The following is a 10,699-nucleotide window of genomic DNA, read 5'->3' as shown; positions in this document are numbered from 1 at the left end:
TATTGCGTTGCGAGCGAATCGAAGTGCATCTACAAAAGATATAGCTCCACCACGCTTTACACGCGTTCGGACTTTTTTTAAAGGTCGTCGACCCGTACGATTTCTTTTTCTACCTACGCCCATACCGACCGCTACTTTTGCTTTCATTAAGGCGGCAACTGCGGACGATGCCACTTTTTCTCCAAGAGTAGACTCTTTATTTCGTATTCGTTCTTTCGCTGCTTTATATAATGCTCTGTCTGCGTCGTGTCTAAATTTTAAATTTGAACTGACCGTATATGCTATATCGTGTTTCTTACACGCTTCGTCTAATGGATTCACGCCTCGATCTCCTCTCGATAATCTCTTTTCCAACTTGGTACCCGGTCCACAAAAATTATATCCTGGCAAATGAAGTTCTATCGGAAGTTTATCTATCAACTTGTTAAAAAATCCTCGACCAATTCGTTTGCCTGTCAAACGATAACTGTTACGATTAGGTTCTAACAAATTCATTTTATAATTTCACTCCTTCTTCCTTTTCTTCACAGTTAAAAACTAGAAATGAAGCTCTGCTGTTGTGCTTTAAGCTTTTATTCCTTTTAAATATTTTACAAAAACAGTTTTGCTCTTAATTTATACTTAAATCTATTAATATTATTATTATTATTATTCAGCTACACTTAAATCTACTAATATCCTAAAAATTAATTGTTACTCAGTTAAAAACATTTCGATTACTCTACAATGCTAAAACGTTCTTGATATATATTTAATCTATAATCTACATCTAAATATTTTTCTAATAACTTATTTACGTTTCTTATCCTAGTCTTAAATCTAATTCCGTCCAACATCTTTTCTTCCCAGTCACTTATCCTTGATTGTCTGTAAGCAAACGTCCAAGTGTGCATTCGGTACACTCTATTTTTCGATTCGCAAAACGTCACTTTTTTTTCCATTTTATTCACTTCACATCTTCATTAATGCGTGCAAATCTAAATCCAGTAATACCTTATCCATACCGTATACGAGCAGTTCTTTAGTTACGCACAAATGTTCACGTGGTGCACCGTTTGAAGCAACCAATATATTCGATTTTATATCACCTTGCATTGTTGATACCACATCGATCACGCTATCGTAATAATTTTTATATTCCATACACTTTAATACTTCTACCCTACTCGAAACTAAGTCGCTAAGTTTCCACAATTCGTGTAACGAGTCGTAAGCCAGGTAAAATATTTCTGACCCCCTTTCCATTTTCAACACTTTTCGTACATTTTCTATCCATTGGCTGCTGCAGGTCACGCCGCTTACAACGAAATGTGGTGGTGCCGATAAATCACCAACAAAACTATTCATAATCAATTGTCTGCTATTAATCACATTTTTCCATTCGTCTTCGGTAAAAGTTATGCATTGTCCTTTTCCCATTAATCTTATAACCGGATCAAAATGTAGATTGGCAGACATGCCAACCGATATCCATTTCGTTCGACTTTTATTTAAATAATATGTACTCTCGGAGAATAATGGCGCTTGATTACCTTTTTGGAGATTATTTTTCACTGCCTCATTTAATACTACGTTACTTGTGAAAGGTAACTTTCCACAATTTTCTACATAATGTTGTTGATTTGTTGTTGACCACATCCTTTTTTCTTTGATTATCACTTCCTAGCGACACATTTGTTGCAGTTGTCTCATTACAATTACCCTCCATTTTGATGTTTCGGGCAGGTTTTTTATTTTCACCCTTTTCAAATGAATTTACAGCAGCTCTCTTAGTTGGACATTTGGGGTTCGGTCTGGTTGCCACTAAACATCAATATTATTGTTTACATTAGTACATTATCTACTTGTATTACATTTGAATTACTTACTCGTTACGTTAAAAATCCTCTGTACTAAATGCACCAAAAATCTACACGATATTTTTAATATGTACTAAATACACAAAAACCTTACTCTGAAGCACAACACTCTGCGGTACAACTTCGACCAACGTTTGTATTTATAGCAATACATAAGGTTGCTGGCGGGGGGGAGTAATATTTCACATCATTACCGAATATATCTATTATACATGTTCTAACACGTCATTATATCGTGAGACGTCAGACAAAACGCATGACAAATTTATTAAGAAGCTCTTAAAAAATATCTCGCAGGTGGATCATGACTCATCTACTAACAAGTTAGTTGACCTCCTCCTCAAACCTGTCCTCCCAAAAAATTTGCCGATTCAAGAACCTCCTCGCATATTCTTAAATACCCGTACACCTTTACATAATAAAATAAAAAATATCTCGCAGGTAAGTTATGACTCACTTATTTGTATACCTACATATCTCAAAACCGTATACCTTTGTGTATAATAATAAATTAAGAGATATATCGAAAACATTAACAGTTCATTGAGAAGCGTCGAAGGATAAACATAGTAATTGTTTTCATCTAGGTAAACAGGTTACATATAAAGATAAATTTTTAATAACATAACCTAAATAAAGATACATTTTTAATAAAGATAAATTTTTAATAATTTCGTCAAAATAACATGACCTTCTCAAGTAAATTGACCTCCTCCGACCCTCAAAAGAATCGCCGATTCAAGAACCTCCTCTCCTCATCGAACCTCCTCTGACCCCCAAAAAATTTGCCGATTCAAGAACCTCCTCCTAGAACGCAGGTTCGAGGAGGAGGTTCTTGAATCAGCGAATCTATACTACTTTCAGGCGCCAAATGACATCTTGGAGCATGTTGGAGATAAAAAACAAAATGTGCTCAAAACGTGATATTATGACGTTATACGCCGTTCTGAACCATGTTTGAACTTTCTATCACTTTCGGTTCCGATAATTCTGTTGACCATATTTGTGATATTCAGGCGCCAAATGACATCTTGGAACATGTTGGAGATAAAAAACAAAATGTGCCCAAAACGTGATATTATGACGTTATACGCCGTTCTGAGCCATGTTTGAACTTTCTATCACTTTTGGCTCCGGTAATTCTGTTGATCATATTTGTGATATTCAGGCGCTAAATGACATCTTGGAGCATGTTGGAGATAAAAAACAAAATGTGCCCAAAACGTGATATTATGACGTTATACGCCGTTCTGAGCCATGTTTGAACTTTCTATCACTTTTGGCTCCGGTAATTCTGTTGATCATATTTGTGATATTCAGGCGCCAAATGACATCTTGGAGCATGTTGGAGATAAAAAACAAAATGATCCCAAAACGTGATATTATGACATTATACGCCGTTCTGAACCATGTTTGAACTTTCTATCACTTTCGGTTTCGGTAATTCTGTTGACCATATATGGGATATTCAGGCGCCAAATGACATCTTGGAGCATGTTGGAGATAAAAAACAAAATGTGCCCAAAACGTGATATTTTGCCGTTATACGCCGTTTTGAGCCATGCTTGAACTTTCTATCACTTTCGGTTCCGATAATTCTGTTGACCATATTTGTGATATTCAGGCGCCAAATGACATCTTGGAACATGTTGGAGATAAAAAACAAAATGTGCCCAAAACGTGATATTATGACGTTATACGCCGTTCTGAGCCATGTTTGACCTTTCTATCACTTTCGGTTCCGATAATTCTGTTGACCATATTTGTGATATTCAGGCGTCAAATGATATCTTGGAGCATGTTGGAGATAAAAAACAAAATGTGCCCAAAACGTGATATTATGACGTTATACGCCGTTCTGAGCCATGTTTGAACTTTCTATCACTTTTGGTTCCGGTAATTCTGTTGATCATATTTGTGATATTCAGGCACCAAATGACATCTTGGAGCATGTTGGAGATAAAAAACAAAATGTGCCCAAAACGTGATATTATGACGTTATACGCCGTTCTAAACCATGTTTGAACTTTCTATCACTTTTGGTTCCGGTAATTCTGTTGATCATATTTGTGATATTCAGGCGCCAAATGACATCTTGGAGCATGTTGGAGATAAAAAACAAAATGTGCCCAAAACGTGATATTATGACGTTATACGCCGTTCTGAGCCATGTTTGAACTTTCTATCACTTTTGGCTCCGGTAATTCTGTTGATCATATTTGTGATATTCAGGCGCCAAATGACATCTTGGAGCATGTTGGAGATAAAAAACAAAATGTGCCCAAAACGTGATATTATGACGTTATACGCCGTTCTGAGCCATGTTTGAACTTTCTATCACTTTTGGCTCCGGTAATTCTGTTGATCATATTTGTGATATTCAGGCGCCAAATGACATCTTGGAGCATGTTGGAGATAAAAAACAAAATGTGCCCAAAACGTGATATTTTGCCGTTATACGCCGTTTTGAGCCATGCTTGAACTTTCTATCACTTTCGGTTCCGATAATTCTGTTGACCATATTTGTGATATTCAGGCGCCAAATGACATCTTAGAACATGTTGGAGATAAAAAACAAAATGTGCCCAAAACGTGATATTATGACGTTATACGCCGTTCTGAGCCATGTTTGACCTTTCTATCACCTTCGGTTCCGATAATTCTGTTGACCATATTTGTGATATTCAGGCGTCAAATGATATCTTGGAGCATGTTGGAGATAAAAAACAAAATGTGCCCAAAACGTGATATTATGACGTTATACGCCGTTCTGAGCCATGTTTGAACTTTCTATCACTTTTGGTTCCGGTAATTCTGTTGATCATATTTGTGATATTCAGGCACCAAATGACATCTTGGAGCATGTTGGAGATAAAAAACAAAATGTGTCCAAAACGTGATATTATGACGTTATACGCCGTTCTAAACCATGTTTGAACTTTCTATCACTTTTGGTTCCGGTAATTCTGTTGATCATATTTGTGATATTCAGGCGCCAAATGACATCTTGGAGCATGTTGGAGATAAAAAACAAAATGTGCCCAAAACGTGATATTATGACGTTATACGCCGTTCTGAGCCATGTTTGAACTTTCTATCACTTTTGGCTCCGGTAATTCTGTTGATCATATTTGTGATATTCAGGCGCCAAATGACATCTTGGAGCATGTTGGAGATAAAAAACAAAATGTGCCCAAAACGTGATATTATGACGTTAGATGCCGTTTTAAGCCATGTTTGAACTTTCTATCACTTTTGGTTCGGGTAATTCTGTTGACCATATATGTGATATTCTGGCGCCAAATGACATCTTGGAGCATGTTGGAGATAAAAAACAAAATGTGCCCAAAACGTGATATTATGACGTTATACGCCGTTCTGAGCCATGTTTGAACTTTCTATCACTTTCGGTTCCGGTAATTCTGTTGACCATATTTGTGATATTCAGGCGTCAAATGACATCTTGGAGCATATTGGAGATAAAAAACAAAATGTGTCCAAAACGTGATATTATGACGTTATACGCCGTTTTGAGCCATGTTTGAACTTTCTATCACTTTTGGATCCGGTAATTCTGTTGACCATATATTTGATATTCAGGCGCCAAATGACATCTTGGAGCATGTTGGAGATAAAAAACAAAATGTGCCCAAAACGTGATATTATGACGTTATACGCCGTTCTGAGCCATGTTTGAACTTTCTATCACTTTTGGCTCCGGTAATTCTGTTGATCATATTTGTGATATTCAGGCGCCAAATGACATCTTGGAGCATGTTGGAGATAAAAAACAAAATGTGCCCAAAACGTGATATTATGACGTTAGATGCCGTTTTAAGCCATGTTTGAACTTTCTATCACTTTTGGTTCGGGTAATTCTGTTGACCATATATGTGATATTCTGGCGCCAAATGACATCTTGGAGCATGTTGGAGATAAAAAACAAAATGTGCCCAAAACGTGATATTATGACGTTATACGCCGTTCTGAGCCATGTTTGAACTTTCTATCACTTTTGGTTCCGGTAATTCTGTTGACCATATTTGTGATATTCAGGCGTCAAATGACATCTTGGAGCATATTGGAGATAAAAAACAAAATGTGTCCAAAACGTGATATTATGACGTTATACGCCGTTCTGAGCCATGTTTGAACTTTGTATCACTTTCGGTTCCGATAATTCTGTTGACCATATTTGTGATATTCTGGCGCCAAATGACATCTTGGAGCATGTTGGAGATAAAAAACAAAATGTGCCCAAAACGTTATATTATGACGTTACACGCCGTTCTGAGCCATGTTTGAACTTTCTATCACTTTTGGCTCCGGTAATTCTGTTGATCATATTTGTGATATTCAGGCGCCAAATGACATCTTGGAGCATGTTGGAGATAAAAAACAAAATGTGCCCAAAACGTGATATTATGACGTTAGATGCCGTTTTAAGCCATGTTTGAACTTTCTATCACTTTTGGTTCTGGTAATTCTGTTGACCATATATGTGATATTCTGGCGCCAAATGACATCTTGGAGCATGTTGGAGATAAAAAACAAAATGTGCCCAAAACGTGATATTATGACGTTATACGCCGTTCTGAGCCATGTTTGAAGTTTCTATCACTTTTGGTTCCGGTAATTCTGTTGACCATATATTTGATATTCAGGCGCCAAATGACATCTTGGAGCAAGCTGGAGATAAAAAACAAAATGTGCCCAACACGTGATATTATGACGTTATACGCCGTTTTGAGCCATGTTTGAACTTTCTATCACTTTTGGTTTCGATAATTCTGTTGACCATATTTGTCATATTCAGGCGTCAAATGACATCTTGGAGCATGTTGGAGATAAAAAACAAAATGTGCCCAAAACGTGATATTATGACGTTATACGCCTTTCTGAGCCATGTTTGAACTTTCTATCACTTTTGGCTCCGGTAATTCTGTTGATCATATTTGTGATATTCAGGCGCCAAATGACATCTTGGAGCATGTTGGAGATAAAAAACAAAATGTGCCCAAAACGTGATATTATGACGTTAGATGCCGTTTTAAGCCATGTTTGAACTTTCTATCACTTTTGGTTCGGGTAATTCTGTTGACCATATATGTGATATTCTGGCGCCAAATGACATCTTGGAGCATGTTGGAGATAAAAAACAAAATGTGCCCAAAACGTGATATTATGACGTTATACGCCGTTCTGAGCCATGTTTGAACTTTCTATCACTTTTGGTTCCGGTAATTCTGTTGACCATATTTGTGATATTCAGGCGCCAAATGACATCTTGGAGCATGTTGGAGATAAAAAACAAAATGTGCCCAAAACGTGATATTATGACGTTATACGCCGTTCTGAGCCATGTTTGAACTTTCTATCACTTTTGGTTCCGGTAATTCTGTTGACCATATATGTGATATTCTGGCGCCAAATGACATCTTGGAGCATGTTGGAGATAAAAAACAAAATGTGCCCAAAACGTGCTATTATGACGTTATACGCCGTTCTGAGCCATGTTTGAACTTTCTATCACTTTTGGCTCCGGTAATTCTGTTGATCATATTTGTGATATTCAGGCGCCAAATGACATCTTGGAGCATGTTGGAGATAAAAAACAAAATGTACCCAAAACGTGATATTATGACGTTATACGCCGTTCTGAGCCATGTTTGAACTTTCTATCACTTTTGGTTCCGGTAATTCTGTTGACCATATTTGTGATATTCAGGCGTCAAATGACATCTTGGAGCATGTTGGAGATAAAAAACAAAATGTGCCCAAAACGTGATATTATGACGTTATACGCCGTTCTGAGCCATGTTTGAACTTTCTATCACTTTTGGCTCCGGTAATTCTGTTGATCATATTTGTGATATTCAGGCGTCAAATGACATCGTGGAGCATGTTGGAGATAAAAAGCAAGATGTGCCCAAAACGTGCTATTATGACGTTATACGCCGTTCTGAGCCATGTTTGAACTTTCTATCACTTTTGGCTCCGGTAATTCTGTTGATCATATTTGTGATATTCAGGCGCCAAATGACATCTTGGAGCAAGTTGGAGATAAAAAACAAAATGTGCCCAAAACGTGATATTATAACGTTATACGCCGTTCTGAGCCATGTTTGAACTTTGTATCACTTTCGGTTCCGATAATTCTGTTGACCATATTTGTGATATTCTGGCGCCAAATGACATCTTGGAGCATGTTGGAGATAAAAAACAAAATGTGCCCAAAACGTGATATTATGACGTTATATGCCGTTCTGAGCCATGTTTGAACTTTCTATCACTTTTGGTTCCGGTAATTCTGTTGACCATATATTTGATATTCAGGCGCCAAATGACATCTTGGAGCATGTTGGAGATAAAAAACAAAATGTGCCCAAAACGTGATATTATGACGTTATACGCCCTTTTAAGCCATGTTTGAACTTTCTATCACTTTTGGTTCTGGTAATTCTGTTGACCATATATGTGATATTCTGGCGCCAAATGACATCTTGGAGCATGTTGGAGATAAAAAACAAAATATGCCCAAAACGTGATATTATGACGTTATACGCCGTTCTGAGCGATGTTTGAACTTTCTATCACCTTTGGTTCCGATAATTCTGCTGACCATATTTGTGATATTCAGGCGCCAAATAACATCTTGGAGCATGTTGGAGATAAAAAACAAAATGTGCCCAAAACGTGATATTATGACGTTATACGCCGTTCTGAGCCATGTTTGAACTTTCTATCACTTTTGGTTCCGGTAATTCTGTTGACCATATATTTAATATTCAGGCGCCAAATGACATCTTGGAGCATGTTGGAGATAAAAAACAAAATGTGCCCAAAACGTGATATTATGACGTTATACGCCCTTTTGAGGCATGTTTGAACTTTCTATCACTTTTGGTTCCGGTAATTCTGTTAACCATATTTGTGATATTCGGCCTCAAATGACATCTTGGAGCATGTTGGAGATAAAAAACAAAATGTGCCCAAAACGTAATATTATGACGTTATACGCCGTTTTGAGCCATGTTTGAACTTTCTATCACTTTTGGCTCCGGTAATTCTGTTGATCATATTTGTGATATTCAGGCGCCAAATGACATCTTGGAGCATGTTGGAGATAAAAAACAAAATGTGCCCAAAACGTGATATTATGACGTTATACGCCGTTCTGAGCCATGTTTGAACTTTCGATCACTTTTGGCTCCGGTAATTCTGTTGATCATATTTGTGATATTCAGGCGCCAAATGACATCTTGGAGCATGTTGGAGATAAAAAACAAAATGTGCCCAAAACGTGATATTATGACGTTAGATGCCGTTTTAAGCCATGTTTGAACTTTCTATCACTTTTGGTTCGGGTAATTCTGTTGACCATATATGTGATATTCTGGCGCCAAATGACATCTTGGAGCATGTTGGAGATAAAAAACAAAATGTGCCCAAAACGTGATATTATGACGTTATACGCCGTTCTGAGCCATGTTTGAACTTTCTATCACTTTCGGTTCCGGTAATTCTGTTGACCATATTTGTGATATTCAGGCGTCAAATGACATCTTGGAGCATATTGGAGATAAAAAACAAAATGTGTCCAAAACGTGATATTATGACGTTATACGCCGTTCTGAGCCATGTTTGAACTTTGTATCACTTTCGGTTCCGATAATTCTGTTGACCATATTTGTGATATTCTGGCGCCAAATGACATCTTGGAGCATGTTGGAGATAAAAAACAAAATGTGCCCAAAACGTGATATTATGACGTTATACGCCGTTCTGAGCCATGTTTGAACTTTCTACCACTTTTGGCTCCGGTAATTCTGTTGATCATATTTGTGATATTCAGGCGCCAAATGACATCTTGGAGCATGTTGGAGATAAAAAACAAAATGTGCCCAAAACGTGATATTATGACGTTAGATGCCGTTTTAAGCCATGTTTGAACTTTCTATCACTTTCGGTTCCGATAATTCTGTTGACCATATTTGTGATATTCAGGCGTCAAATGACATCTTGGAGCATGTTGGAGATAAAAAACAAAATGCACCCAAAACGTGATATTATGACGTTATACGCCGTTCTGAGCCATGTTTGAACTTTCTATCACTTTCGGTTCCGATAATTCTGTTGACCATATTTGTGATATTCGGGCGCCAAATGACATCTTGGAGCATGTTGGAGATAAAAAACAAAATGCACCCAAAACGTGACATTATGACGTTATACGCCGTTCTGAGCCATGTTTGAACTTTCTATCACTTTCGGTTCCGATAATTCTGTTGACCATATTTGTGATATTCAGGCGCCAAATGACATCTTGTAGCATGTTGGAGATAAAAATCAAAATGCACCTAAAACGTGATATTATGACGTTATACGCCGTTCTGAGCCATGTTTGAAGTTTCTATCACTTTCGGTTCCGATAATTCTGTTCACCATATTTGTGATATTCAGGCGCCAAATGACATCTTGGAGCATGTTGGAGATAAAAAACAAAATGTGCCCAAAACGTGATATTATGACGTTATGCGCCGTTCTGAGTCATGTTTGAACTTTCTATCACTTTTGGTTCCGGTAATTCTGTTGACCATATTTGTGATATTCAGGCGTCAAATGACATCTTGGAGCATGTTGGAGATAAAAAACAAAATGTGCCCAAAACGTGATATTATGACGTTATACGCCGTTCTGAGCCACGTTTGAACTTTCTATCACTTTTGGTTCCGGTAATTCTGTTGACCATATTTGTGATATTCAGGCGTCAAATGACATCTTGGAGCATGTTGGAGATGAAAAACAAAATATGCCCAAAACGTGATATTATGACGTTA

Source organism: Onthophagus taurus, chromosome 4 (assembly GCF_036711975.1).
Source record: "Onthophagus taurus isolate NC chromosome 4, IU_Otau_3.0, whole genome shotgun sequence".
In the NCBI taxonomy this organism is placed as follows: Eukaryota; Metazoa; Arthropoda; class Insecta; order Coleoptera; family Scarabaeidae; genus Onthophagus; species Onthophagus taurus.
The sequence above is the reverse complement of the archived record's forward strand: the minus strand, read 5'-3'. Positions refer to the sequence as shown.